At 38.2% G+C, this 8,994-nt stretch overlaps 1 pseudogene; it reads right to left on the bottom strand.

The window, feature by feature from the left end:
- Positions 1 to 7,985: 7,985 nt before the first annotated feature.
- Positions 7,986 to 8,169, bottom strand: LOC115523173 (annotated as a pseudogene).
- Between the last annotated feature and the right edge of the window lie 825 nt (positions 8,170 to 8,994).

The following is an 8,994-nucleotide window of genomic DNA, read 5'->3' as shown; positions in this document are numbered from 1 at the left end:
GAAGGACCCTAAGCTCACCTCATCCCATGGATACAACTAGAAAACATCCACATCAGTTTAAATAATCCAAAAACTGACCCAAAGACTGGCAGAATAGACTCTCCACAGCTTGATGTAAAGAAGAAGCCACATTGAAGAGGGTAAGAATGGCAGAGACACAGTTGGGAGCAAAATGGACCATGGCCATCCATGGGAGGGAAGGATGTCAGGGAGAGGAGAGGAAAAAAACTCTCACACCAGGGAGCCCACATGGGGAAGATGGATCCCCATAACATTTGGCTTTGAAAACCAGAGGGGCTGAATTTTGTGAGTTCTTACTACCAGTCAGACTTAAAAACTGGAATTTTAAAAATCAGTGGGCTCGGCTCTGGGAGAACTAGAATGGCAAGTGAAAATTGAGTCCTTGCCCTTTAAGAGATAGGACAGCAAACAACCTCACACAGATACAGCATGGAAGCAGCAGTTTGAAAAACACCTGAGGTATACAGGAAGGAGAGTAGTTTATTCATCTCAGAAGCATGTTCCAGAGGGATAGAGATCTTGGGAGACTCCTCTAGGAGCAAAGGAACTGGCAAGGTCCATATCCCACCTCATCTTTCAGCATATACACATAGCCACCTGCAGGAAATAGCACAGCTCCAGCAATCACTACCTAACTTGCTAACACTGCTGCTCCTTACCCCCCGTGCACGCTGCTGCAGATACCCCCCTCCAATATGCTCCTGTCTGGAGCTCATCCAGGCTGGTACCTAAGGCCTGACAGTGTGCAAGCAGCTGCACCAGAGGCCAGCACCACTCCAAGGTGACTCCTGTCCTGGGGGGAGTGTAAGATACCCAGACATGCAAGTTGGAATGTGGTTGCGGCAGTGGGCTGGAGGCAGACAACTGGTCTGGCTATAGGCCCCACTCAACGATGAAAGCCTCTCAAGGGACAGGGCAGGGAAAACACCCTGCAGTTTGGTGCTACTGCATCTCTGGCAAGCCCAAGGAAGCCCCCGACTGGCCTATTAACACCACAGGGACCAAACACTGTGCACAATAGGCAAAGAGGGCCACTGCAGACAACTGGACTGAAGGAAAAATCAGCTCAGCAAAATCAGCAGGGCACATGCAACACACATAGAAGATATGCCTGAAATGCCAGGTGTTGGTGAACAGGGGACACTGTACTGTAGGGCACTATAAGACCTCTTCTTCATAAGGCCACTACTTTCAAGAGCAGGAGACATAGCTGACTTTCCTAACATGTAGAAGCAAACACAGAGAGTTAGACAAAGTGAGACAGAGGAATAGGTACCAATTGAAAGAACAGGACATAATCACAGCAAGAGAGCTAAACAAATGGAGATGTGTGATATGCCTGGTATAGAATTTAAAGTGACAGTCATAACGATACTCACTGGAGTCAAGAAGAGAGTAGATGACATCAGGGAGACCTTTACAAAAGAGATAAAAAAAGGACCAATCAGAGATGAAGAACACAATAAATAAAATTAAAAATACACTAGATGTGGGGCACCTAGGTGGTCAGTCGGTTAAGTGGCTGACTCTTGGTTTTGGCTCACGTCATGATCTCACAGTTCGTGAGTTTGAGCCCCACGTTGGGTTCTGTGCTGACAGTGCAGAGCCTGCTTGGGATTCTTTCTCTCACCCTCTCTCTCTGCCCTTCTCCTGCTCTCTTTTTCAAAATAAATAAATTAAATAAAAAATACACTAGATGGAATAAATAGCAGGCTAGAGGAAGTAGGAGAGTGAATCTTACCTGGAAGATAGTAATAGAAAATAAGCTGAGCAGATGAGAGAAACAAAAAAAAAATTGCATAATGAGAATAGACCTAGGGAACTCAGTGACACTATCAAGCATTATAGGGATCCCAGAAGGAGAAAGAAGGAGAGGGGGCAGAAAAAGTATTTGAAGAAATAATAGCTGAACACTTCCCAAATGTGGGGAAGGAAATAGAAATCAAGATCCAGGAGGCACAGAACTCCCCCAACAAAATCAATCCAAGGAGGCCCACACCAAGACATATAATAATTAAAATGACAAATTTTAATAAAATTTGTAGTGATAAAGAGAGAATTTGAAAAGCAGAAACAGAAGAGAAAGCAATTACATACAAGGGAAACCCCATAAGGCTGTCAGCTGTCTTTTTAGCAGAAACTTTGCAGGCCAGAAGGATGTAGCATGATACATTCAAAGTGCTGAAAGGAAAAAAATCTGCAGCCAAGAATACTCTATCCTACAAGGCTATCATTCCAAACAGAAGGTGAGATAAAGAGTTTCCCAGACACGCAAAAGTTAAAGGAATTCACGACCAGTAAACCAGCCCTATAAGGAATATTAAAGGGGACTCTGAATGGAGAGGAAAGACCACAAGTAAGAGTGAGAAAAGTAGGAAGCACAAAAGCCATGAAAATAGGTATATCTTTAAATACTCAGTGAATGGACTCACACACACACACACACACACACACACACACACACAAAGATGTAAAGTATGACACCATATACCTAAAACATGGGGGTAGAGGAGTAAAGACTGTGTTCAAACTTAAATGTCCACCGACTTAATATGGACTGCTATATGCAGAAATGTTATACACAAACTGAATGGTAACCAAAAATGAAAAACCAGCAATAGATATGCCAAAAATATAGAAAGAAATCTAAGTATATTACTAAAGAAAGCCAAATAGTCACAAGAGAACAAGGAAAGAAAGAGCAGAACTACAAAACAACCATGAAATAAGTACCAAATTGGCAATAAAATCATACCTATCAATAATCATTTTGAATGTAAGTGTACTAAAGGCTCCAATTAAAAGACATAGGGATAGGTGACAGAATGGATAAAAAAGCAAGACTCATCTATATGCTGCCTACAAGAGACTCATTTCAGACCTTAAAGACACGTAAAGGTTGAAAGCAAAGGAAATGGAAAAGAAATCCAGGGCCGAAATACTTATATCAAACAAGATAGACTTTATTTTATTTATTTTTTTTTTTAAATTTTTTTTTTTTCAACGTTTATTTATTTTTGGGACAGAGAGAGACAGAGCATGAACGGGGGAGGGGCAAAGAGAGAGGGAGACACAGAATCGGAAGCAGGCTCCAGGCTCTGGGCCATCATCAGCCCAGAGCCCGACGCGGGGCTCGAACTCACGGACCGCGAGATCGTGACCTGGCTGAAGTCGGACGCTTAACCGACTGCGCCACCCAGGCGCCCCACAAGATAGACTTTAAAACAAACACTGTATCATTAGGCGAAGAAGGACACTATGTCATCATAAAGGGAACAATCTAACAAAAAGATATAACAATTGTAAATATTAATATTGTAAATATTGATATACCCACATGGGAGCACCCAAATGCATAAAGCAGTTAATAACAAACCTGAATGGAATAATCAATAATCATACCATAATAGTAGGGTACTTTAACACCCTAGACACTTCAATGGATAGATCATTCAAACCAAAAAAAAAATGACAAAACCGTCTCTTTGAACAACACATTGGACCAGATGGATTTAACAGATATATTCAGGACATTCTACCCTAAAGAAGCAGAATACATATTCTTTTCATGTGCACATAGAACATTCTCCAGAGTAGATTCCATATTAGACTACAAAACAAGTCTCAACAAATTAAAAAAAAAGTTGAAATCATACCATGCATCTTATCTGAACATAATGCTATGAAACTATAAATCAACCACAAGAAAAAATCTGGAAAGAGCACAAAAATGTGGAAGGTAAATAACATGCTACTAACAATGAATGAGTCAGCCAGGAAATCAAAGAAGAAATCAAAAAGCACATGGAGATAAGTGAAAATGAAAACACAATGGTCCCAAATCACTGGGGTGCAACAAAAGCTGTTCAAAGGGCAAAGATTATAGTAATACAGGCATACCTCAAGCAGCAGGAATAATCTCAAATAAACAACCTAACTAATGTTACACCTTCAAGGATCTAGAAACAGAACAACAAACAAAACCCCAAACCAATGGAAGGAAGAAAATAATAGAGATTAGAGCAGAAATAAATGAAATAGAACCTAAAAACAAAACAAAACCAAAAAACAAAACAAACAAAAAAGAAAAAAAAAAAACCTATAGTAGAACAGATCAAGGAAACCAGGAGCTGGTTTTTTGAAAAGATCAACGAAATTGATAAACCTTTAGCCAGACTCATCAGAACAACAACAACAACAACAACAAAAAGCGAGAGAGAGAGGACTCAAACAAAATCAGAAACAAGAGGAGAAATAACAACTGAAATACACAATGGATTATAAAAATATTATGAAAAATTATTTGTCAGCAAATTGGACAACCTAGAAAGAATGGCTAAATTCCTGGAAACGTATCATCTCCCAAATCTAAACCAGGAAGAAATAAGAAATTTGAACAGAGGAATTACCAGCAATGAAATTGAACTAGTAATCAAAAACTTCCAGCGACCAAAAGTCCAGGAGCAAATAGCTTCATAGGCAAATTCTACTAAACATTTAAAAAAGAGTTAATATATATTTTCCTCAAACTATTCCAAAAAATAGAAGAAAAGGAAATCCCCCAAATTCATTCTATGAGGCCAGTAGTACCCTGATACCAAAACCAGATAAAGACACTTCAAATAAAAGGGAACTATAGGTCAATACCTCTGCTGAACATAGATACAAAAATCCTGAACAAAATATTGGCAATCCAAGTCCAATAATACATTAAAAAAATCATTCACCACAATCAAGTGGGATTTATTCTGGGGAAGCAAGGGTAGTTCAGTATTCACAAATCAATCAATGTGATACATCACATCAATAAGAGAAAGTATAAAAAGCATATGATCATTTCAATCAGTGTAGAAAATAAAGTGACAAAGTATAACATCCATTCATGATTAAAACCCTCGACAAAGAAATTTAGAAGGCATATACCTCAACAGAAAAAAGGTCACATGTAAAAAACCCATGGCTAACATCATATTCAATGAGGAAAAACAGAGCTTTTCTCTTAAGATCAGGATATCCACTCTTAACCACTTTTATTCAACAGAGTACTGGAAGTCCTAGCCATAGCGGTCAGATAAGAGAAAGGAATAAAAGACATACAGATTGGTAAGGAAGAAGTAAAACTACAAGTACTTGTACATGACATGACACTCGATAGAGAAAACCCTAAGGACTCCACTAAAAATCTACTAGAATTGATAAAAATGAATTCAGTAAAGTCACAGGATACAAAATCAATGTAGAAAGTCTGTTGCCTTTCTATACACTAATAACAAAGCAGCAGAAAGAGAAAAAAAATTAACAAAACAATCCCATTTACAATTGCACAATAATAACATACCTAGGAATAAACTTAACCAAGGAAATGAAAGACTTATACTCTGAAAACCATAAGACAATGAGGAAAGAAATTGAAACGACAGAAACAAATGGAAAGATATTCTATGCTCATGGATTGGAAGAACAAGTATTGTTAAAATGTCCATAATACTCAAAGCAATCTACAGATTGAGGTAATACCTATCAAAATACCAACAGCATTTTTCATAGGACTAAACAAAACAATCCTAAAATTCTTATGGAACCACAAAAGATCTCAGAGAGCCAAAGCAATCTTGAAAAAGAAAAATAAAGCTATAGTTATTAAAATTCCAGATTTCAAGTTATACTACAAAGTTGTGGTAATCAAAATGATATGGTACAGAAACAAAAACAGAAACATAGATCAACAGAACAGGATACAAAGCCCAGAAACAAACCCATGACTATATGCTCAGTTAATCCTAGACAAAGGTAGTAGGAATATGCAGTGAGGAAAAAGACAGTCTTTTCAACAAATGGTATTGGGAAAAATGGACAGCTACATGCAAAAGAATGAATTGGGCCACTTTCTTACATCATACACAAAATGAACTCAAAATGGATTAGAGGCCTAAATGTGAGACCTGAAACCCTAAACATCATAGAAGAGAACATAGGTGGTGGGTAACTTCTTTGACAAGCCATATCAATATTGTTTTCTAGATAAGTCTTCCGAAGCAAGGGAAACAAAGTTTCAAAAAATAAACCACTGGGACTGCATCAAAATAAAAAAGCTTCTGCACAGTGAAAGAAACAATCAATGAAACTAAAAGACAACTTACTGTTTAGGAGAAGATATTTGTAAATGGGTTATCTGATAAAGGGTTAGTATATAAAATAAATAAAGAACTTCTACAATTCAACACCCCCAAACCAAATAGTCCATTAAAAAATGGGCAGAAGACATGAACAGATGGTCAAGAGACACAGGAAAAGATGCTCAACATCACTCATCATCAAATCAAAACCACAATGAGATATCATTTCGTACATGTCAGAATAGCTAAAAACACAGGAAACAACAAGTCTTGGTGAGGATGTGGAGAAAAAGGATCCCTTGTGCACTCTTGGTGGAAATACATACTAGTACAGTCACTATGGAAAACAGTATGGAGATTCCTCAAAAAGTTAAAAATAGAACTACCCTATGATCCAGGGATCACATTACTGAGTATTTGTCCAAATAATAGATAAATACTATTTCAAAGGGATACATGCACCTTCATGTTTATAACGGCATGTAATAGCCAAATTATGAAAGCAGCCCAAGTGTCTATTGATAGATGAATGAATAAACAAGTGGTTATATACACAATGGAATCTTATTCAGTCATAAAAAGAATGAAGTTTTGCATTTGCAACAACATGGATGGAGCTAGAAAGTATAAGCTAAATGAAATAAGTCTGTGAGAGAAAGAGAAATACCATATGATGTCACTCATATGTGGAATTTAGGAATCAAAACAAATGAACGAAGGCAAAAATAGACAAGAGAGACAAACCAAAAAACAGACTCTTAACTATAGAGAACAGATGGTTACCAGAGGGGTGGTTGGTGAGTGAATTAGGTGAAGGAGATTAAGCATACACTCATCTTGATGAGCAGTGAGTAATATTTAGAACTCGTGAATCACTGTATTGTACTCCTGAAACTAATATAACACTGTATGTTAAGTATATTGGACTTAAAAAAAAAGTCAGTCTGTTATTCATTTACCTTTATCTGTGTAATAATAATGATAATCAGGGGCACCTGGGTGGCTCAGTTGGTTGAGCATCTGACTTCAGCTCGGGTCATGATCTCATGGTTTGTGAGTTCAAGCCCTGCATCCGGCTCTGGGCTGACAGCTTGGAGCCTGGAGCCTGCTTCAGATTCTGTGTCTCCTCTCTCTGCCCCTCCCCCACTTACGCTCTGTTTCGCTCTCTCAAAAATGAATAAACATTAAAAAAAAAAATAATGATCATACTCACCTGAAATGGTGTTTGTAGAAATTGAATGAAACAATGTATCTAACGAAGGTTACATCGTCAGTGGCTAGTGATAAATGCTGACGAATGTTAGTTATTATCAATAGAGACTTTAGCACAAAACAGTACTTGATGAACATGTTACATTTTCTGTCACTCCCCCCCTTTTTTTTCATCTTTGAGCCTTTGGTGGTCTGGTTTACCTTGGAAGTTCTAATAGCAGTACGTTAGTTACATGGGACTAAATATATACCCAACAGCCTTAAATATTGTAACTCCACCCAATTAAAGTTTAGGTCTCACTCACAATAAGTCCAAAATGAGTTTTTTGATGGGGCAGCTATGTTCCAAGCTGTGACTCCCATCCTCCACTGCATCCTCTGCCTTGAGCACAAAGACAAGAGAAGAGCAAGCAGACCATCTCAGGAGGGTTTGAAAATAATTACAAACACAATGCCTTTTTTTTTTTTTTTTTTTTTTTTTTTTTTTGGTGCACCTCACAGGTCCTTTTATTCATGCCACAAAGGCAGTACGTCTACAAGTGAACAGCAGTGCTCCATGTTCTCCTCTAACAGAGCTTACCTGAGATCTACAGCCAGACTGATGCCCCATCTGATGTGTACTCCAAGTAAAGCTGGTTAATGATGACCCTGAGCAGGTCTAGGACTCAAAGCTTTCAAAGCTTGACTTCTTTCATCAGCGCTCCTGATTTTATGAACGATGATGCCCATCAACCCCACTCCTACCTAAATCTCCTGGTAAACTTGGGTGTGATGGGGCTTCAAGGGGGACCCAGACATTTTCAACAAGGCTTTGAAGCATCTCGGCATAGGAGGCCTGGTTCAGGCCTCCCCAACCTGTATAGCCAAGGACTCGGAAGGATCACCGGGTGCCATGTTGCCTAGTGTATATATCGTTGACTCTGGATAAAGGCTCAGGAACCCTATGTACTTTCTGGTTATATTTAGGTAATTGAAAGTCCAGTAGTCAAAATGTCCAGTCTTTTGTAATTAGCAAAGTTGTGAACATGATTTGAAGTTAATTAGTTTCCCCATCGAGAACTGGAGACTGTGACAGGTGGTTTACAGTGGGAAGGGTGAATATAGTCATTAAAACTTCCTATTTCTCATCTCCCCTCCTCCTCACCATTCTGTAAACATTTTAGAAGAAAATAAAGTTTTATCATGTTCAGTATGTGGCTTGATGAATTTTCACAAAGTAAAACACATTGTAAAAACTCATGTAATGTAGATTCTTCGGGTTTTGTCTGTTATGAAATGTCTAATTTCTTTTTTTCTCTCCTTTCTCTCTCAATATTTTCGATATTTCCCTCCACTCTTTTCTTCCTTGCGTGGTTTCTGAGAAGTTTCGCTATAGGTAATGTGTTTTCACTCTCTTGCTTCCTTCAGGATATATTTTTTTTAATCTTTGATTTTCTGTAGTTTGAAGATGTTCCTAGGTATAGATTTTCTAAAATAATTTTTACATGTTATTTAAATTTTAAATCCAAGTTAGTTAACATGTAGTGTAGTATTGTTTTCAGGAGTAGAATTTAGTGATTCATCACTTAACATATAACACCCAGTGCTCATCCCGACAAGTGACAAGTGACAAGTGCCCTCGTTAATGCCCATCACCCATTTAGCC

Source organism: Lynx canadensis, chromosome C2, assembly GCF_007474595.2.
Source record: "Lynx canadensis isolate LIC74 chromosome C2, mLynCan4.pri.v2, whole genome shotgun sequence".
Classification (NCBI taxonomy): Eukaryota; Metazoa; Chordata; class Mammalia; order Carnivora; family Felidae; genus Lynx; species Lynx canadensis.
Note: the sequence above shows the minus strand (reverse complement) of the source record. Positions and strands in the feature narration are given on the sequence as shown.